General features: G+C 45.3%; 2 protein-coding genes and 2 pseudogenes across 3 annotated transcripts in view; 2 read left to right on the forward strand and 2 right to left on the reverse strand.

The window, feature by feature from the left end:
- The window catches only part of LOC117971162 (zinc finger protein ZFP2-like), an 87,523-nt gene that overhangs the window by 24,065 nt on the left and 40,535 nt on the right, over window positions 1-22,923 (reverse strand). The gene's annotated exons all lie outside the window — the stretch shown is intronic.
- LOC117434113 (zinc finger protein 664-like) overlaps window positions 1-22,923 on the reverse strand; it is a 78,117-nt gene that overhangs the window by 14,600 nt on the left and 40,594 nt on the right. The window lies entirely within an intron of this gene.
- Window positions 66-12,295, forward strand: LOC117434114 (zinc finger protein 16-like; annotated as a pseudogene).
- On the forward strand, window positions 12,234-22,859 carry LOC131709155 (zinc finger protein 271-like; annotated as a pseudogene).

The raw sequence follows: 22,923 nt of genomic DNA on the forward strand, positions 1-22,923 counted from the left end.
TGGTTTATTGTTTACACCAAACAGCTTCAGATAAAAACCAAATCAATACAAAAAAAAAGAGTCAACAGTAATAATCCATCATACATTTAAAATAAATAAATAAATAAATACATGTTTTTGCAAGGCGTGGACGATCACACACACAAAAAAACTGTAAGTACACATTTTGCGTTTACATTGAAGTCTAGTTTGTGAAGCTGGGGGGATCGCGGGTCCTGTATTTTGCTGAATGAACGCGGCGTGGCGACATCAACAAGACCGATCAATTTAAAATGGAAGAATTAAACTACAAACCGCCGGGAAAATTAATAAATAAAAATAAATAAATAAATAAATAAAACGAGATGACGGTGGTGTGTTTTGTTCTGTTTAATATATGGCTGTGTTTTATCACGCGCTTGCTGTTCCTCTGGTGAATGTGTTACTGAAACCATGTATTTAGAAAGACGACGTGCGGAAAATACAGAAATGAAGAATGTATTGATGTAATATAGGTTGAAAACGTTACTGGCGCTAGAGGGCGCTAGAGGGCGCAAAAGAAACGGTTGAAATAAGAGTGACAGATCGGTTCAGGGGTACGTTTAGGGGTTGGCTGTGTAAGTCACATGTCATGTGACGTGGACTGACGTTGCAGCTGTATTGTGTTTTACTATATTTTGTTTTAAATATCTTTACAATTATTTTTAGTTGCCGCATTTTTTCCACCATTAAATTGATATAATAATGGTCAAGAATGAGAATTCTGGTAGAATTGTGTTTTTTTGAGTGTGGAAGTTGTGTTGTTATTTTGCGCCCTCTAGTGGCTTCTACATCCGACGCACACGACCTGAAAGGCAATACGCAGTCATGTTTTCCTCTAGATTAACAATTTCATTTATTTTCCTCACTTTATTGTTCTTAGAAAGACCTATTAAAGCTTGACAAGCAAAACCGTGGCATAATTTTCTATTTCTGAGAGAGAGTGTGTGTTTAGTGTACTGTTCCTAAAATGCCTGTTTAACCGAAAATAAAAATAACAACAAAAATATCATAATTAAGCGATTCTTATTTAATTGTGCGGTTTTTTTCTTCTTCTGGCCGAGTTGCGGCACAAAATTAATTATTTTATAAATGAATGATTTGGTATAATTGACCTTTTACAACGCGTTCGGTCTGAAAAGCGGCCGTTATATTTGAATTGTAGGCGAGCTCGAGCGGCAGCGCGAGCCTCCTGGATCAGAGAAGCCGCGCAGCTCGAGCTGAGAGGCGGGGCTTCGGCAGCTCACTCGCACGCCGTGCGTGAGGAGAGAGGACGACAGAAAGAGGCGCGCAAAGACATTTATTATTTATATGAGAGATAAAAATGAGATTGGAGACTGCCAGTGCTTCAGAAATGTTTTCTTGACTCGTTTTGATCCTGTACAGACCTGTGTAGCGGCTTTATTTTCTATTTTTATTTTGTCTTGTGGATACTCTGTAGCTCGACGCTGCGTCCTTTGAAAGCCTCTTCCCAGCCAGAGACGCCAACTTCAACTCGACAACTTTCATCCTTCATTCTTCAAACCGGACTCTACAGGTTAGACAGATACAATCTATACTATTACATATTGTATTATAAACGTAAATGTTAGAACATGTTGCACAAAAGAAATCCACAATGAATAACATATGGAATGGATACACTGTGTAAACCTACTCAACAGATAAAATCCTCTGGTATTTTTATTATTATTATTTATTTCTTGGCAGACGCCCTTATCCAGGGCGATTTACAATCGAAAGCAAATACATTTCAAGTATCACAGTACAAGTAGTAATACAATTAAGAGCAAGATAAATACAATGACTTTGGTTCAAGCAAGTACAAGTGTGACAAAATACAATTCAATGATACAGCAGATAACAGTGACAGTGATAGTTACATCAGGATATGATTAAATACAAAATACTACAGATTAAACTCTTGGCACATTACAGTACTCTGAAGTACAGGATTAAATGCAGTAAAATAGGGGGCAGGTAAGAGCAAGTAAAGCGCATTTTCTGCCCACTATTTTACTGCATTTAATCCTTTTACAAACTTAGTATAAGAAATGATATGTCCCTTCAATAGTAAAGCCACTCCTGCTATTCAGGCCAGATTTTGTTGCCCTCTAGAATCGCCTTTAGTAGCACTGCATTGAAATAAATAAATGCTTTTCTTTTTCAGCAGCTGCTAAACAGAATCCTGTGTGCTGCCATGGACAGTGTTGAGATAGAGTCTGTCCAGATTAAAGAGGAGTTCCCTGAACTTGAACTTGTCCCCATTAGAGTGGAGTTCTCTGGGCTGGCTTCCCTCCCCATTAAACAGGAGCTCTGTGAGATGCAATGTGACAGCAGCCAGCCAGAGGTCTCTGAGATTAAAGCTGAGCACAATGAATTGGAGATCCCCCAGACAGAAGAACCCCTTCCTGTGAAACAAGAAGAGGTGCTGGAAACTGTCATTAAACAGGAGCCCCCTGAAGTAGAGTTTGACCACATGGAACCAGGGAAGGAAGAATCTGAGGACTTCAAACCAATCACCCCTGAGCTGGAGCCTGTACGCCTGTGGGAGTGTAGCGTGGTGCTGGAGAGAATCTGCGTGAGAGATCAAGGCGCTGGAGAGGAAGGCTCTCCCAACAGCATGCAAGGAGGTGGAAAGGAAGACGGGCGCTCCCATTCAGAATGCAGTCTAGCAGGTGAGTGACTCCCAGTAGCTGTGACATTGTCATTCTAGATTGCGTGATATCCACAGTGTGCTTGAGAGGGAGGGAGGGAGCATGTAGGTTACGTTACTATCGGTTTGTAATTGCAATGTGTGTTGGAGGAAATAGACCTGAAACATTACAGGAGAACTTTGAAGGCAGATTTTGATCCCAGGGCTCGGTTTCACCAGCATCAGTCTTTACTGACTCTGCTTTTACACATAAAGTAAAGGCTTTCAGTTTAACTTTGTGTTTTTAAGCTGGTGTAACCCAGTGCAAGCCTCACAGCTGAAATTCACATGCTTGAATCCACTCCACCACCCAGCCACATGCCCGAAGCCTACAAGCAGTCCCTCTTACTTTCTTTACTGTTCATATTTTCCAGGTTTCAGTCCAGCAGCTAAAGCGAGGGCGGGCGATGGAGAATATCCTGACTGTGGGAAAGGTTTCACCCAGTTAGGGCATTTTAAAACACAACAGAGAACTCACACAGGAGAGAAACTGTATTGCTGCTCTGACTGTGGGAAGAGTTTCAGTCAGTCCAGCAACCTTGTTTTACACCAGCGAATTCACACAGGAGAGAAACCGTATCGCTGCTCTGACTGTGGGAAGAGTTTCAGTCAGTCAAGCAGCCTTGAAACACACCAGCGAACTCACACAGGAGAGAAACCGTATCGCTGCTCTGACTGTGGGAAGAGTTTCAGACAGTCAGGACACCTTGAAACACACCAGCGAACTCACACAGGAGAGAAACCGTATCACTGCTCTGACTGTGGGAAGAGGTTCAGTCGGTCAGACAACCTTGTTTCACACCAGCGAACTCACACAGCAGAGAAACCGTATCGCTGGTCCGACTGTGGGAAGAGGTTCAGACATTCAGGACACATTGAAACACGCCAGCGAACTCACACAGGAGAGAAACCGTATCGCTGCTCTGACTGTGGGAAGAGGTTCAATCGGTCAGACAACCTTGTTTCACACCAGCGAACTCACACAGCAGAGAGACCGTATCGCTGCTCTGACTGTGGGAAGAGTTTCAGTCAGTCAGGAGACCTGAAAAAACACCAGCGAACTCACACAGGAGAGAAACCGTATCGCTGCTCCGACTGTGGGAAGATGTTCAGACAGTCAGGACACCTTGAAACACACCAGCGAACTCACACAGGAGAGAAACCGTATAGCTGCTCTGACTGTGGGAAGAGGTTCAGTCGGTCAGACAACCTTGTTTCACACCAGCGAACTCACACAGCAGAGAAACCGTATCTCTGCTCTGACTGTGGGAAGAGTTTCAGTCAGTCAGGAGACCTGAAAAAACACCAGCGAACTCACACAGGAGAGAAACCGTATCGCTGCTCTCACTGTGGGAAGACTTTCAGTCACTCACACAGCCTTGTTTCACACCAGCGAACTCACAGGAGAGAAACCGTATCGCTGCTCTGACTGTGGGAAGAGGTTCAGTCGGTCAGACAGCCTTGTTTCACACCAGCGAACTCACACAGGAGAGAAACCGTATCGCTGCTTTGACTGTGGGAAGAGTTTCCATGTTAAACACAACCTTCAAAAACACCAGCGAATTCACAGAAGAGAGAAAACTTAAAGACTGTGTTCAATGGGACTTTTCACTCTTTAGGAAAGCAGAATGAACCTTGCATTATGAATCCCTGTGTATGCTATAAATTGCAAGGCTTTGAAAGCTATATTATATATCTAGCACATTAGTGAGTAAAGAAGGTCCAGAGTCTCTATGAAAAGTATAGGGGGCCCCGGGGCTGTATTACCACTAGGGGCACCGGGGGCTGTCTTACCACTAGGGGCCCCGGGGCTGTATTACCACTAGGGGCCCCGGGGCTGTCTTACCACTAGGGGGCCCTGGGGGCTGTATTACCACTAGGGGCCCCGGGGCTGTATTACCACTAGGGGGCCCCGGGGGCTGTATTACCACTAGGGGCCCCGGGGGCTGTATTACCACTAGGGGCCCCGGGGCTGTATTACCACTAGGGGCCCCGGGGCTGTATTACCACTAGGGGCCCCGGGGCTGTATTACCACTAGGGGCCCCGGGGCTGTATTATTATTATTATTATTATTATTATTATTTATTTCTTAGCAGACGCCTTATCCAGGGCGACTTACAATTGTCACGTTATTTTTACATACAATTACCCATTTATACAGTTGGGTTTTTACTGGAGCAATCTAGGTAAAGTACCTTGCTCAAGGGTACAGCAGCAGTGTCCCCAACCGGGGATTGAACCCTCGACCCTCCGGTCAAGAGTCCAGAGCCCTAACCACTACTCCACACTAGGGGCCCCAGGGGGCTGTATTACTTATATTACCACTAGGGGGCTCCGGGGGGCTGTATTACCACTAGGGGGCCCCGGGGCTGTATTTCCACTAGGGGGCTCCGGGGGGCTGTATTACCACTAGGGGGCCCCGGGGGCTGTATTAATGTACTATATGTTGAACCCGTCCACTTTCCTGGTAAAGATGGGTTCAGGGTTCTCTGCGTAACCCCAAATGGCTTCTACTAACTGTAAATAAAGATATAAATAAACAGTGCGCGGCTGTGACTGGTTTTTATTTTGCAGATAATACAAACAGCTTCATACTGTAAATTGGCTCAATAAAAAAATTATACTAATTGACCTTAAACTCACACAGTGCATTAAAATGCTTGTCATGCTATAAAGTATCTTCCGCACATCATAATATTTTTTCATGTCTTTGTGCGAGCATTTCAAACATCAAGTTGTTAAGCATGTATTTTAGACTGGAGACAGTTTTGAAGGTAAAAGGCAAAAGCATTGTGCAATTTAAACTGACCTTATCTGTGGAATGAAATGGCATTTTTACTGCTGCAGCTCTGAATAACTATATTGCAAACCTGCGGCCGCGGAAGATCCCAATTACTGCGAGAGCAAAATATTCAAATTAAGAGGGAGGGGTCAGAGAGAAGGCGTGGCCCTGGCGTGTGACGAAACACAGGACGCGCCCCCGGACGTGATGTCAGAGAATATTTTTACATGCTGCGGAGAAAGGATTCGTGGTCTTTCTTTAAAAGAGAACAACATTGACAAGAAACCTCAGAAATAATAAATAAATAAATAAATAAATAAATAAATAAATAATCAGCTTGCACCAGTTCACAGGGCATTGACGATCAAGTAAGTTGCATGTTTATTTCAGTTTGGTTGTTTGTGAAGCTCGGGTGTGGCAGACCCAGACTTTGTGAAATGAACACGGCATGGCCGCATCAACAAGACCGATGCAATTTCCTTTCAGCTCAGAGCTGAGACAGAAAAGCCTCTTCCTGCTGCTGTATTCCTGTGAGCCGCGGTGTTTTCAGCTCGGTCAATGCTTTCTGTACCAGCACAGGTATCTGATGCTCCCGCTATAGCGATACTTACAGTCACGCCATCGGCTTTTCAGCACCGTCCCTTATTAAATATAACCAATGAATTGGCGTTTCCGCTGGTATAGCCGGTTTGTACTAGCGCAGGCATGCGACAAAAAACGACCTGAAGTCGATATAGACGTAAGGTAATCAATATATTGTAGCGATGTGTGCTGCGTGTTGTGTTTTGTCTCACCTGAGCGCAGGTGTGGGGGTGCAGGGGAGCGTGATCGAGTCGTGACCCCAGTGCTTGTGAATGTTGTCCAGTCGTCTTGTATTTTTGTGCCTCGTTGTATTTGTGGGGTCCGATAACGTGTCTTTGTTGTGTCTGTATTGTATGTCTTTGTTGTGTCTAAAGGTTTCGTGTTTTCGCGGGGTTTGGTTTTGTGTGTAACGCGGCTGTGGGCTGTGTTGTTGTGCGCTGACTCTAAACTCAACAATATGAATTCACAGCTGTCCCAAAACCGCACGGAGATATCGGAACACCCTCCACACAGTTTATTAACTTGTGGTGACATTAAACTAAAACTAGAACAGATTGGAAGAGGGCTGTATTGTAAAAAGATCTTCACCTAGTTTTAAAAAGAACTCGATACAGTTTGAAAACTTAATGAATAACTAAACTGATCTCTACATAAACATGTTATAAAGGCATCGTCGGCTGTCGTGTATCTTGCTTTTTAAACGCACACATATTCACTGTGAATGTGTTTTATTGTCAGACTTTATCGTTTAAAACGCGTTCGGTCTGAAAAGCGGCCGTTATATTTGAATTGTAGGCGAGCTCGAGCGGCAGCGCGAGCCTCCTGGATCAGAGAAGCCGCGCAGCTCGAGCTGAGAGGCGGGGCTTCGGCAGCTCACTCGCACGCCGTGCGTGAGGAGAGAGGACGACAGAAAGAGGCGCGCAAAGACATTTATTATTTATATGAGAGATAAAAATGAGATTGGAGACTGCCAGTGCTTCAGAAATGTTTTCTTGACTCGTTTTGATCCTGTACAGACCTGCGTAGCGGCTTTATTTTCTATTTTTATTTTGTCTTGTGGATACGCTGTAGCTCGACGCTGCGTCCTTTCAAAGCCTCTTCCCAGCCAGAGACGCCAACTTCAACTCGACAACTTTCATCCTTCATTCTTCAAACCGGACTCTACAGGTTAGACAGATACAATCTATGCTATTACATATTGTATTATAAACGTAAATGTTAGAACATGTTGCACAAAAGAAATCCACAATGAATAATATATGGAATGGATACACTGTGTAAACCTACTCAACAGATAAAATCCTCTGGTATTACAAACTTACTATAAGAAATGATATGTCCCTTCAATATTATTATTATTATTTGCTTATTTAGCAGACGCCTTTATCCAAGGCGACTTACAGATACTAGGGTGTGTGAACTATGCAGCAGCTGCAGAGTCATTTACAACTACGTCTCACCCGAAAGACGGAGCACAAGGAGGTGAAGTGACTTGCTCAGGGTCACACAGTGAGTCGGTGGCTGAGGTGGGATTTGAACCGGGGACCTCCTGGATACAAGCCCTTTTCTTTAACCACTGGACCACACAGCCTCCTACTGGACCACACAGCCTCCAATAGTAAAGCCTGTGGTGGGAAAACTACTCTTTGCTTTCTGTTTATTCTCATGTCTGAGGTGCCGATACGATAAGTAAAAAAAGAGTTATCAAGTAAAAGGTGTTTTGCTTTTATAAGTATTAAAAATTGTATATAGAAATAAAACAAAAAGATGTGTTTGTGGTTTCAGCAGACGAGACATGTGGGAGCTTGCATATTCAGCTGATGTCGCGTCAGCCATCAAAAGACCAATCAGTCTGTTTGTAAAGAACCAACTTCCCATAGCAACTGACTCAGCAAATCAGTAACCAGTAGAAGTAGTTGGTAAACAAAACTCTAGATAAACCACAAGTCTAGTCTGGCTGCCTGCAGGTGTTGAAGCAGGATGCCTGCATGCGTTTAACTAGCTGATATGTGACAAAAGTCGCCTACGCTCAGAACAACTGCCTTTATAAGGAGAAGATAGAAATAGAAGATTAGAGCTTCTTTGCGATTGCTTGCAGAGCCTGTGTTGCTCTGTTGAAACTCCAGTCTGCAGACTTAATAAAAGCTTTTGTTTCACTCCACTTTGTCTGTAAGGCCCGAGTCTCTGTTATAGGGTCTGGAAACGAAACTTCCACCACAAGCCACCCCTGCTATTCAGGCCAGATTACGTCGCCCTCTAGAATCGCCTTTAGTAGCACTGTATTTAAATAAATAAATGCTTTTCTTTTCCAGCAGCTGCTAAACAGGATCCTGTGTGCTGCCATGGACAGTGTGAAGATGGAGTCTGTCCAGATTAAAGAGGAGTTCCCTGACCATGAACCTGTCCCCATTAGAGTGGAGTTCTCTGGGCTGGCTTCTCTCCCCATTAAACAGGAATTCTGTGAGTTGCAATGTGACAGCAGTCAGCCAGAGGTCTCTGAGATTAAAGCAGAGCACAATGAATTGGAGATCCCCCAGACAGAAGAACCCCTTCCTGTGAAACAAGAAGAGGTGCTGGAAACTGTCCTTATTAAACGGGAGCCCCCTGAAGTAGAGTTTGAGCACATGGAACCTGGGAAGGAAGAATCGGAGGACTTCAAACCAAACATCCCTGAGCTGGAGCCTGTACGCCTGCGGGAGTGTAGCGTGGTGCTGGAGAGAATCTGCGTGAGAGAGCAAGGCGCTGGAGAGGAAGGCTCTCCCAACAGCACGCAAGGAGGTGGAAAGGAAGACGGGCGCTCCCATTCAGAATGCAGTCTAGCAGGTGAGTGACTCCCAGTAGCTGTGACATTGTCATTCTAGATTGCGTGATATCCACAGTGTGGTTGAGAGGGAGGGAGGGAGCATGTAGGTTACGTTACTATCGGTTTGTTTGTAATTGCAATGTGTGTTGGAGGAAATAGACCTGAAACATTACAGGAAAACTTTGAAGGCAGATTTAGATCCCAGGGCTCGGTTTCACCAGCATCAGTCTTTACTGACTCTGCTTTTACACATAAAGTACAGGCTTTCAGTTTAACTTTGTGTTTGTAAGCTGGTGTAACCCAGTGCAAGCCTCACAGCTGAAGTTCGCATGCTTGAGTCCACTGCACCACCCAGCCACATGCCTGAAGCCTACAAGCAGTCCCTCTTACTTTCTTTCCTGTTCCTATTTTCCAGGTTTCAGTCCAGCAGCTAAAGCGAGGGCGGGCGCTGGAGAATATCCTGACTGTGGGAAAGGCTTCACCCAGTTAAGAACTTTTAAAGCACACCAGAGAATTCACACAGGAGAGAAACCGTATCGCTGCTCTGACTGTGGGAAGAGGTTCAGTCAGTCAGGAGACCTGAAAATACACCAGCGAACTCACACAGGAGAGAAACCGTATCGCTGCTCTGACTGTGGGAAGAGTTTTAGTCACTCAGGAACCTTGAAAGCACACCAGAGAATTCACACAGGAGAGAAACCGTATCGCTGCTCTGACTGTGGGAAGAGGTTCAGTCAGTCAGGAGACCTGAAAACACACCAGCGAACTCATACAGGAGAGAAACCGTATCGCTGCTCTGACTGTGGGAAGAGGTTCAGTCAGTTAGGACACCTTGTTTTACACCAGCGAATTCACACAGGAGAGAAACCGTATCGCTGCTCTGACTGTGGGAAGAGGTTCAGTCGGTCAGGACAACTTGTTTCACACCAGCGAACTCACACAGGAGAGAAACCGTATCGCTGCTCTGACTGTGGGAAGAGGTTCAGTCAGTCAATACACCATGTTTTACACCAGCGAACTCACACAGGAGAGAAACCGTATCGCTGCTCTGACTGTGGGAAGAGTTTCCGAATTTTAGGAAACCTGAATACACACCAGCGAACTCACACAGGAGAGAAACCGTATCGCTGCTCTGACTGTGGGAAGAGTTTCAGTAATTTAGGAAGCCTGAAGAGACACCAGCGAATTCATACAGGAGAGAAACCATATCGCTGCTCTGACTGTGGGAAGAGTTTCAGTCACTCTGTATCCCTGAAAACACACCAGCGAATTCACACAGGAGAGAAACCATATCGCTGCTCTGAGTGTGGGAAGAGGTTCAATCAGTCAGGACATCTTGTTTTACACCAGCGAACTCACACAGGAGAGAAACCGTATCGCTGCTCTGACTGTGGGAAGAGGTTCAGTCGGTCAGGACAACTTATTTTACACCAACGAACTCACACAGGAGAGAAACCGTATCGCTGCTCTGACTGTGGGAAGAGTTTCAGTCACTCGGGAGACATGAAAAAACACCAGCGAACTCACACAGGAGAGAAACCATATCAGTGCTCTGACTGTGGGAAGAGGTTCAGTCGGTCAGGACACCTTGTTTCACACCAGCGAACTCACACAGGAGAGAAACCGTATTGCTGCTCTGACTGTGGGAAGAGTTTCAGTCGGTCAGACAGCCTTGTTTCACACCAGCAAACTCACAAGAAATCGTAAACCTCCTAAGAGAGAGGATGCTCCCTCCAGTCCAGGTTTGAACTGCTCCTTCCCTCAAAGTCTACATCAGATTTGAAGCAACGAGACTGATTTCATATGCTGGCCCAGCTGCTTTGTGGCTTCTTATCATTTTTGAAGCTGGTAAAATAAGATGTTCTGATAATTCAAGCAGGTGCAGTGGGGGGGATTATAATCTGTTCCAGCAGCGAGCCCAGATTACCCACTTCACAAAAAAAACAGACACATTGAAACACGTGACATTTCGCTGCAGAATACGCCCGAATTCCACCAATCAGAAATCAGCACGTTGATGCCTTTTATTACAAAAACGGTTTTTTATTATTTATTTTTTTTAAACAGTAAAATTTCTTTTCCAGCAAGCAGGAATTCAAATGCAATTCCACAGACGCTAAATCATCATCATCATCATCATCATCCTCCTAATTAACAATTTCCCACCAACTTCCAAGGAATTAATCAAATCAAGTCTTAGTAAATCACTGACACTTAGTTTAAAAACCAGAAGCCACCTTCTTTTTTAAAAAAATAAATAAATAAAACACCAGCACAAGCCTTGCAGTGCCTGTTAAAACTGTACAGCTTGTGCGTCTGGCAGCTGCAGCGCCCCCTAGCAGACGAGGACTGGTTTGACAGCTGCGGTGTTACCATTGTACAGGCTCTGCTCTTTTCAATAATAATAATAATAATAATAATAATAATAATAATAATAATAATAATAATAATAATATTAATAATACTAGACTTCATTGAGGGGAGCTCTGAACCCCAGGACTGGGTGCAGCAGCAGCAGCAGCAGGGCTAGTGTGAGTTTGTAACCCTGCTCAAACTCCTGGCTCCTGATCATTTCAATATTAATAATAATAATAATAATATTAGACTTCATTGAGGGGAGCTCTGAACCCCAGGACTGGGTGCATCAGGGTTAGCAGATGCTTCTAAGCCTGGCTAAAGCCTATACAAGGGAGGGGGTAATTTGGCTGTGATTTGCCCCTGGGGGGGAATACAGACCAGGGAGGTAAATCTGTTTCAAATGATATTGTGACACACTACTGAGTGATGATTATTATTATTATGATTATCAGTGCGCGAACATGCAATAATCTACACAAAATGCATTTAAAAAAAGAAAAAATCGATGTGTCCGGATATCAGGCAGCTCGAGGATCGTTTCTGTCGGTTTTTAAAAACATGTTTGAGAAACCGATTCAAACACGTGTGCAGTCTGAGTGAAGCTACACTGTCAAAGTAAACCACACACACACACACACAGGAAGAGGATCTGCTTGGCACGCATTATAAACACTTACCAAAAAAAGTGTCGCGTGTCCGCACGGTCGAGAACAAGCATTGAACTCCAAATGCAAACATACAGACAGGCCGCCGCTGGGATTGTTTAGAGAAGAAGCCCCCCCATCCCCATATATATGAGAGGAGGCTGCGAGCAATCTTGCAGTCTAACATCCATCGCGGTGGAGTCCAGCAGCACAGTTAGTTTTGTGCGCTGCACGGAGCAGCTGAGACACGGTTTAGGAGCCTCGCCCACAAAATCCATCTGCAAACGCGGAGCCGCTGCATCTGAAACACACAGCATCTGAAACCGCACAAGAGAAACAGCGAGCCGGGCAGAGCGCTGTGCGTTTATTTACTGAAACGAGATTGCAGACCAGGCGGGGACGTAAAACAAATGTAAGTAGTATTATTATTATTATTATTATTATTATTATTATTATTATTATTAGTTTAGCTGTTTGCGACGCACGGGTGTGGCGGGCCCTTTATTTGTTGAATGGACGCGGCATGGCGGCTCCAACAAGACTGATTCAATTTAAAATGTAACAATTAAACAACAAGGCGTCGGGGAAAGCGATCGGAAATAAGGTAACGATGTTTTTATGTTTAATAACATTATTGCCAATATATATATGAGGTCGAGATATTTTTTGAGCTGCAGGCAAACTCCCGATATATGATATATAGTGTGCACGCCGACAAACGAGAGACGCGTAAATTGATACATATTGTAGCGTTTCACAGGCAGACAGGAAACAGGAGAGACCGACACGCGTGCTCTTTGTTCAAATCTCTATTCGCTCTCCTTTATTCAGTCTCCTTTCACAGGCTGCAGCTGTCAGTCAGCTTCTCAGGAACCATGGCAACCGTAACCCAACAACAGCCCTGCCTGCGTGCGCAGGAATAACACTGTATTTAAATAAATAAATGCTTTTCTTTTCCAGCAGCTGCTAAACAGGATCCTGTGTGCTGCCATGGACAGTGTGAAGATGGAGTCTGTCCAGATTAAAGAGGAGTTCCCTGACCATGAACCTGTCCCCATTAGAGTGGAGTTCTCTGGGCTGGCTTCTCTCCCCATTAAACAGGAATTCTGTGAGTTGCAATGTGACAGCAGTCAGCCAGAGGTCTCTGAGATTAAAGCAGAGCACAATGAATTGGAGATCCCCCAGACAGAAGAACCCCTTCCTGTGAAACAAGAAGAGGTGCTGGAAACTGTCATTAAACAGGAGCCCCCTGAAGTAGAGTTTGACCACATGGAACCAGGGAAGGAAGAATCTGAGGACTTCAAACCAATCACCCCTGAGCTGGAGCCTGTACGCCTGTGGGAGTGTAGCGTGGTGCTGGAGAGAATCTGCGTGAGAGATCAAGGCGCTGGAGAGGAAGGCTCTCCCAACAGCATGCAAGGAGGTGGAAAGGAAGACGGGCGCTCCCATTCAGAATGCAGTCTAGCAGGTGAGTGACTCCCAGTAGCTGTGACATTGTCATTCTAGATTGCGTGATATCCACAGTGTGCTTGAGAGGGAGGGAGGGAGCATGTAGGTTACGTTACTATCGGTTTGTAATTGCAATGTGTGTTGGAGGAAATAGACCTGAAACATTACAGGAGAACTTTGAAGGCAGATTTTGATCCCAGGGCTCGGTTTCACCAGCATCAGTCTTTACTGACTCTGCTTTTACACATAAAGTAAAGGCTTTCAGTTTAACTTTGTGTTTTTAAGCTGGTGTAACCCAGTGCAAGCCTCACAGCTGAAATTCACATGCTTGAATCCACTCCACCACCCAGCCACATGCCCGAAGCCTACAAGCAGTCCCTCTTACTTTCTTTACTGTTCATATTTTCCAGGTTTCAGTCCAGCAGCTAAAGCGAGGGCGGGCGATGGAGAATATCCTGACTGTGGGAAAGGTTTCACCCAGTTAGGGCATTTTAAAACACAACAGAGAACTCACACAGGAGAGAAACTGTATTGCTGCTCTGACTGTGGGAAGAGTTTCAGTCAGTCCAGCAACCTTGTTTTACACCAGCGAATTCACACAGGAGAGAAACCGTATCGCTGCTCTGACTGTGGGAAGAGTTTCAGTCAGTCAAGCAGCCTTGAAACACACCAGCGAACTCACACAGGAGAGAAACCGTATCGCTGCTCTGACTGTGGGAAGAGTTTCAGACAGTCAGGACACCTTGAAACACACCAGCGAACTCACACAGGAGAGAAACCGTATCACTGCTCTGACTGTGGGAAGAGGTTCAGTCGGTCAGACAACCTTGTTTCACACCAGCGAACTCACACAGCAGAGAAACCGTATCGCTGGTCCGACTGTGGGAAGAGGTTCAGACATTCAGGACACATTGAAACACGCCAGCGAACTCACACAGGAGAGAAACCGTATCGCTGCTCTGACTGTGGGAAGAGGTTCAATCGGTCAGACAACCTTGTTTCACACCAGCGAACTCACACAGCAGAGAGACCGTATCGCTGCTCTGACTGTGGGAAGAGTTTCAGTCAGTCAGGAGACCTGAAAAAACACCAGCGAACTCACACAGGAGAGAAACCGTATCGCTGCTCCGACTGTGGGAAGATGTTCAGACAGTCAGGACACCTTGAAACACACCAGCGAACTCACACAGGAGAGAAACCGTATAGCTGCTCTGACTGTGGGAAGAGGTTCAGTCGGTCAGACAACCTTGTTTCACACCAGCGAACTCACACAGCAGAGAAACCGTATCTCTGCTCTGACTGTGGGAAGAGTTTCAGTCAGTCAGGAGACCTGAAAAAACACCAGCGAACTCACACAGGAGAGAAACCGTATCGCTGCTCTCACTGTGGGAAGACTTTCAGTCACTCACACAGCCTTGTTTCACACCAGCGAACTCACAGGAGAGAAACCGTATCGCTGCTCTGACTGTGGGAAGAGGTTCAGTCGGTCAGACAGCCTTGTTTCACACCAGCGAACTCACACAGGAGAGAAACCGTATCGCTGCTTTGACTGTGGGAAGAGTTTCCATGTTAAACACAACCTTCAAAAACACCAGCGAATTCACAGAAGAGAGAAAACTTAAAGACTGTGTTCAATGGGACTTTTCACTCTTTAGGAAAGCAGAATGAACCTTGCATTATGAATCCCTGTGTATGCTATAAATTGCAAGGCTTTGAAAGCTATATTATATATCTAGCACATTAGTGAGTAAAGAAGGTCCAGAGTCTCTATGAAAAGTATAGGGGGCCCCGGGGCTGTATTACCACTAGGGGCACCGGGGGCTGTCTTACCACTAGGGGCCCCGGGGCTGTATTACCACTAGGGGCCCCGGGGCTGTCTTACCACTAGGGGGCCCTGGGGGCTGTATTACTACTAAGGGGCCCCAGGGGGCTGTATTACCACTAGGGGGCCCCGGGGGCTGTATTACCACTAGGGGCCCCGGGGCTGTATTACCACTAGGGGGCCCCGGGGGCTGTATTACCACTAGGGGCCCCGGGGGCTGTATTACCACTAGGGGCCCCGGGGCTGTATTCACTAGGGGCCCCGGGGCTGTATTACCACTAGGGGCCCCGGGGCTGTATTACCACTAGGGGCCCCGGGGCTGTATTATTATTATTATTATTATTATTATTATTTATTTCTTAGCAGACGCCTTATCCAGGGCGACTTACAATTGTCACGTTATTTTTACATACAATTACCCATTTATACAGTTGGGTTTTTACTGGAGCAATCTAGGTAAAGTACCTTGCTCAAGGGTACAGCAGCAGTGTCCCCAACCGGGGATTGAACCCTCGACCCTCCGGTCAAGAGTCCAGAGCCCTAACCACTACTCCACACTAGGGGCCCCAGGGGGCTGTATTACTTATATTACCACTAGGGGGCTCCGGGGGGCTGTATTACCACTAGGGGGCCCCGGGGCTGTATTTCCACTAGGGGGCTCCGGGGGGCTGTATTACCACTAGGGGGCCCCGGGGGCTGTATTAATGTACTATATGTTGAACCCGTCCACTTTCCTGGTAAAGATGGGTTCAGGGTTCTCTGCGTAACCCCAAATGGCTTCTACTAACTGTAAATAAAGATATAAATAAACAGTGCGCGGCTGTGACTGGTTTTTATTTTGCAGATAATACAAACAGCTTCATACTGTAAATTGGCTCAATAAAAAAATTATACTAATTGACCTTAAACTCACACAGTGCATTAAAATGCTTGTCATGCTATAAAGTATCTTCCGCACATCATAATATTTTTTCATGTCTTTGTGCGAGCATTTCAAACATCAAGTTGTTAAGCATGTATTTTAGACTGGAGACAGTTTTGAAGGTAAAAGGCAAAAGCATTGTGCAATTTAAACTGACCTTATCTGTGGAATGAAATGGCATTTTTACTGCTGCAGCTCTGAATAACTATATTGCAAACCTGCGGCCGCGGAAGATCCCAATTACTGCGAGAGCAAAATATTCAAATTAAGAGGGAGGGGTCAGAGAGAAGGCGTGGCCCTGGCGTGTGACGAAACACAGGACGCGCCCCCGGACGTGATGTCAGAGAGTATTTTTACATGCTGCGGAGAAAGGGTTCGTGGTCTTTCAAAGAGAACAACATTGACAAGAAACCTCAGAAATAATAAATAAATAAATAATCAGCTTGCACCAGTTCACAGGGCATTGACGATCAAGTAAGTTGCATGTTTATTTCAGTTTGGTTGTTTGTGAAGCTCGGGTGTGGCAGACCCAGACTTTGTGAAATGAACACGGCATGGCCGCATCAACAAGACCGATGCAATTTCCTTTCAGCTCAGAGCTGAGACAGAAAAGCCTCTTCCTGCTGCTGTATTCCTGTGAGCCGCGGTGTTTTCAGCTCGGTCAATGCTTTCTGTACCAGCACAGGTATCTGATGCTCTCGCTATAGCGATACTTACAGTCACACCAGAGGCTTTTCAGCACCGTCCCTTATTAAATATAACCAATGAATTGTCGTTTCCGCTGGTATAGCCGGTTTGTACTAGCGCAGGCATGCGACAAAAAACGACCTGAAGTCGATATAGACGTAAGGTAATCAATATATTGTAGCGATGTGTGCTGCGTGTTGTGTTTTGTCTCACCTGAGCGCAGGTGTGGGGTGCAGGGGAGCGTGATCGAGTCGTGACCCCGGTGCTTGTGAATGTTGTCCAGTCGTCTTGTATTTTTGTGCCTCGTTGTATCTGTGGGGTCCGATAACGTGTCTTTGTTGTGTCTGTATTGTATGTCTTTGTTGTGTCTAAAGGTTTCGTGTTTTGGCGGGGTTTGGTTTTGTGTGTAACGCGGCTGTGGGCTGTGTTGTTGTGACTCTAAACTCAACAATATGAATTCACAGCTGTCCCAAAACCGCACGGAGATATCGGAACACCCTCCACACAGTTTATTAACTTGTGGTGACATTAAACTAAAACTAGAACAGATTGGAAGAGGGCTGTATTGTAAAAAGATCTTCACCTAGTTTTAAAAAGAACTCGATACAGTTTGAAAACTTAATGAATAACTAAACTAATCTCTACATAAACATGTTATAAAGGCATCGTCGGCTGTCGTGTATCTTGCTTTTTAAACGCACACATATTCACTGTGAATGTGTTTTATTGTCAGACTTTATCGTTTAAAACGCGTTCGGTCTGAAAAGCGGCCGTTATATTTGAATTGTAGGCGAGCTCGAGCGGCAGCGCGAGCCTCCTGGATCAGAGAAGCCGCGCAGCTCGAGCTGAGAGGCGGGGCTTCGGCAGCTCACTCGCACGCCGTGCGTGAGGAGAGAGGACGACAGAAAGAGGCGCGCAAAGACATTTATTATTTATATGAGAGAGAAAAATGAGATTGGAGACTGCCAGTGCTTCAGAAATGTTTTCTTGACTCGTTTTGATCCTGTACAGACCTGCGTAGCGGCTTTATTTTCTATTTTTATTTTGTCTTGTGGATACGCTGTAGCTCGACGCTGCGTCCTTTCAAAGCCTCTTCCCAGCCAGAGACGCCAACTTCAACTCGACAACTTTCATCCTTCATTCTTCAAACCGGACTCTACAGGTTAGACAGATATAATCTGTGCTATTACATATTATATTATAAACGTAAATGTTAGAACATGTTGCACAAAAGAAATCCACAATGAATAATATATGGAATGGATACACTGTGTAAACCTACTCAACAGATAAAATCCTCTGGTATTACAAACTTACTATAAGAAATTATATGTCCCTTCAATAGTAAAGCCACTCTTGCTATTCAGGCCAGATTTCGTCGCCCTCTAGAATCGCCTTTAGTAGCACTGTATTGAAATAAATAAATGCTTTTCTTTTCCAGCAGCTGCTAAACAGAATCCCGTGTGCTGCCATGGACAGTGTGAAGATGGAGTCTGTCCAGATTAAAGAGGAGTTCCCTGAACTTGAACTTGTCCCCATTAGAGTGGAGTTCTTTGGGCTGGCTTCCCTCCCCATTAAACAGGAGCTCTGTGAGATGCAATGTGACAGCAGCCAGCCAGAGGTCTCTGAGATTAAAGCAGAGCACAATGAATTGGAGATCCCCCAGACAGAAGAACCCCTTCCTGTGAAACAAGAAGAGGTGCTGGAAACTGTCCTTATTAAACGGGAGCCTCCTGAAGTAGAGTTTGAGCACATGGAACCAGGGAAGGAAGAATCTGAGGACTTCAAACCAAACATCCCTGAGCTGGAGCCTGTACGCCTGCGGGAGTGTAGCGTGGTGCTGGAGAGAATCTGCGTGAGAGAGCAAGGCACTGGAGAGGAAGGCTCTCCCAACAGCACGCAAGGAGGTGGAAAGGAAGACGGGCGCTCCCATTCAGAATGCAGTCTAGCAGGTGAGTGACTCCCAGTAGCTGTGACATTGTCATTCTAGATTGCATGATATCCACAGTGTGCTTGAGAGGGAGGGAGGGAGCATGTAGGTTACGTTACTATCGGTTTGTTTGTAATTGCATCATGTGTTGGAGGAAATAGACCTGAAACATTACAGGAGAACTTTGAAGGCAGATTTTGATCCCAGGACTCGGTTTCACCAGCATCAGTCTTTACTGACTCTGCTTTTACACATAAAGTAAAGGCTTTCAGTTTAACTTTGTGTTTTTAAGCTGGTGTAACCCAGTGCAAGCCTCACAGCTGAAATTCACATGCTTGAGTCCACTCCACCACCCAGCCACATGCCCGAAGCCTACAAGCAGTCCCTCTTACTTTCTTTACTGTTCATATTTTCCAGGTTTCAGTCCAGCAGCTAAAGCGAGGGCGGGCGCTGGAGAATATCCTGACTGTGGGAAAGGTTTCACCCAGTTAAGAACTTTTAAAACACACCAGAGAACTCGCACAGGAAAGAAACCGTATCGCTGCTCTGACTGTGGGAAGAGTTTCAGTCAGTCAGGCAACCTTGAAACACACCAGCGAACTCACACAGGAGAGAAACCGTATCGCTGCTCTGACTGTGGGAAGAGTTTCAGTAGGGTAGACCACCTTGTTTTACACCAGCGAACTCACACAGGAGAGAAACCGCATCGCTGCTCTCACTGTGGGAAGAGTTTCAGTAGGGTAGGCTACCTTGTTTCACACCAGCGAACTCACACAGGAGAGAAACCGTATCGCTGCTCTGACTGTGGGAAGCGTTTCAGTCGGTCAGACAGCCTTGTTTCACACCAGCGAATTCATACAGGAGAGAAACCTTATCGCTGCTCTGACTGTGGGAAGAGTTTCACTCAGTTAGGACACCTTTTTTCACACCAGCGAACTCACACAGGAGAGAAACCGCATCGCTGCTCTGACTGTGGGAAGAGTTTCAGTAGGGTAGACCAGCTTGTTTTACACCAGCGAACTCACACAGGAGAGAAACCGTATCGCTGCTCTGACTGTGGGAAGAGGTTCAGTCGGTCAGACAACCTTGTTACACACCAGCGAACTCACACAGGAGAGAAACCGTATCGCTGCTCTGACTGTGGGAAGAGTTTCATTCAGTCAGGCAACCTTGAAGCACACCAGCGAACTCACACAGGAGCGAAACTGCATCGGTGCTCTGACTGTGGGAAGAGTTTCAGTAGGGTAGACAACCTTGTTTCACACCAGCGAACTCACACAGGAAAGAAACCGTATCGCTGCTCTGACTGTGGGAAGTGTTTCAGTCAGTCCTGCAGCCTTGTTTCACACCAGCGAACTCATACAGGAGAGAAACTGCATCGGTGCTCTGACTGTGGGAAGAGTTTCAGTAGGGTAGACAACCTTGTTTCACACCAGCGAACTCACACAGGAAAGAAACCGTATCGCTGCTCTGACTGTGGGAAGAGGTTCAGTCAGTCAGGAGACCTGAAAACCCACCAGCGAACTCGCACAGGACAGAAACTGTATCGCTGCTCTGACTGTGGTTAGAGTTTCTGTTTTAAACAAGGCCTTCAAAAACACCAGCTGACTTTTCACTCATGAGGGAAAAAAACCGTTAACCTTGCATTATGAATCCCTGTGCAATTACTGTTCTGTGCATCACTCTTAAGAGCATGCATTTTAAATGGTCAAAATGCTCTTCAGCTCTCTTGCACTGTGATTGTGTCAGAAAGTGGGCGGAGACGCGGACACGAGAAAGGCTTCTCTGCTGTCAGTTTAACTCTGGCTGTCAATGCAGTCAGTGCCTGGGAGCGGGAATATGCAGAAAGGAAACTATTCTGCACCTCATCTGATGGACGAGTCAGGAGACATCGATAACTCAGTGTGGGGAATGAGTTTCAGGGTTTAGCATTTAAACTGCATAGACTTGAAAATAAATGAATTGATGAGAACGAGTATCCTGACCCCGGACTGTAAGTGTGTGTGTCTCTGTGTGTGTGTGTGTGTGTGTGTGTGTGTGTGTGTGTGTGAGACTGTAAGTGTGTGTGTCTCTGTGTGTGAGAGTGTGTCTCAGTGTGTGAGACTGTAAGTGTGTGTGTCTCTGTGTGTGAGAGTGTGTCTCTGTGTGAGAATGTAAGTGTGTGTCTCTGTGTGTGAGAGTGTGTCTCAGTGTGTGAGAATGTAAGTGTGTGTCTCTGTGTGTGAGAGTGTGTCTCAGTGTGTGAGAATGTAAGTGTGTGTGTCTGTGTGTGAGAGTGTGTCTCAGTGTGTGAGAATGTAAGTGTGTGTGTGTGTGTCTGTGTCTCTGTGTGTGAGAATGTAAGTGTGTGTGTGTCTCTGTGTGTGTGTGAGAGTGTGTCTCAGTGTGTGAGAATGTAAGTGTGTGTTTCTCTCTCTCTCTGAGTGTGTGGTGTGGTGGTGGGGGGATCTATATATTTTTCAGAGGATTTATTTACTTTTTAATATAGATAAATAAATACCAGTGCTAAAGATGCTTTGACACAAAACCTTTTTTTTTTTTTTTTTCAGTCCTGAGGCAATGCTACTGTGTTGTTACTGAAACTCGATTTTGAGTCCTGTGTTTATTTTGTATTTCTGTTCAGCATTAATGCTGATTAGTGTGTGGTTTTAACATATTTAGTTTATGTGAAGGGACCAGCAAAAAGCATTCATTTTCTGAGGAGTGTACGGCACGGCTTACTGCCAGTACTGCATTCATATCTGCTGCTCCCACCCCCGTCACTCAGCACACTGTGTGTATTCATAAACAAAGGGCAGCTTTATTTTTCTATCCTGTTCAGAGTTTTACAGAGGGGGGGGGGGGAGTTTAGTTTGATTTATCCACTGCTGCCAATTTTCTCTGAGCCGTTTCTGCATAGAATTCCTCCTGCTATCAATTATAAGATAGCGCCAAAACCAGGCCAATATATTAACAAGGGAATCGAGTACTTTATACAAGATGACGGATCTGCTTACGCTTCAGCGAACTGAAACGAGATGTGTGAATACGGGTGAGTCTGTGGTTTCATACGCAGTGCTGTGTGAGATTATTACGCTCAGACCGGGACCTTGTTAAAAAGCTGTGTTCTGAGGAAATGTGCGTGATCCGAGTCCTAATGAGACGGTGCAATTAAACCTGCTGTGTGCTGATTGCACGATTTGATTAATATAAAGCAGGATCCTAAACCATGCTGAAGAAAGACTGGAACGCTGCGCCGCTCTGTATCAGCAGGATTTGCAAGCAATCTGCATTGCAATCCCGGTCTGCGTTGCTTGCTGTTCTCTCAGTGTTGTAAAGTATTCGTATTAAACTCTTGTATTGAGTGTATCATTCTGCAGGAACACGCTCCAGAAACTCACGCTAGGGAGCCACATGACAGAGGGAAAGCACACTTTCATTCACTGAGGTATTGTAGTTCCCTCCCGATGGTTGATGGGTATTGTAGTTCCCTCCCGATGGTTGATGGGTATTGTAGTTCCCTCCCGATGGTTGATGGGTATTGTAGTTCCCTCCCGGTGGTTGATGGGTATTGTAGTTCCAAAAGAAGGGGGAGAAGCAGGTGAATTTGTCTGAAAGATTTCACTGATAGAGGCTTCTCCACATTCTGCTTTTTATCGCAGAAGACGCGCTATGTGGGGCGGGAGTGGGGTGTAGATTCGCTACTATCTGTCGCGGTCCTCACAATATCAAACGGTAACAAGATATTAATGTTAAATATCAAATTACTTATTCCTATTGTTCTCTACTGACTGTGAAAAATAGTTTGCTGATTTCCTGTCAGTACTCTCTGCTAAGCACAGGGGGGGGGGGTGATTTTAATATACATGTTGATAATGAATCTTGTTCAGTGTGTGGTGTTTTGAAATCTTTTGGATTATTTTAGATTACAGCCAGATGAAAAGGGAAGGTCGTAGATTGGGACGCAGGTGGAGGACTACAAAACTGATTCTCCATTTTGATATCTGGAAAACAGCATCAAGTCCATTTCAATAACGCTCCGAGGGCAGCCAGGGGCTCCTTTTTTTCTTTTCTTTCTTTCTGCAGTATTATTAATGCAAATTAATGTGAGTACAAGCTGCTGATCAGCTGATATCTCCTAACCTTTTCTGTATCAAAAAAATAAATAAATAAAAATTTAAAAAGCAGATTTATTTTAAGTATGTTATTAAATAAATAGATTTGTATTAGTTTTGTGTGTGTTGTCAGAAG

This window comes from Acipenser ruthenus, chromosome 41 (genome assembly GCF_902713425.1).
Source record: "Acipenser ruthenus chromosome 41, fAciRut3.2 maternal haplotype, whole genome shotgun sequence".
NCBI lineage: Eukaryota > Metazoa > Chordata > Actinopteri > Acipenseriformes > Acipenseridae > Acipenser > Acipenser ruthenus.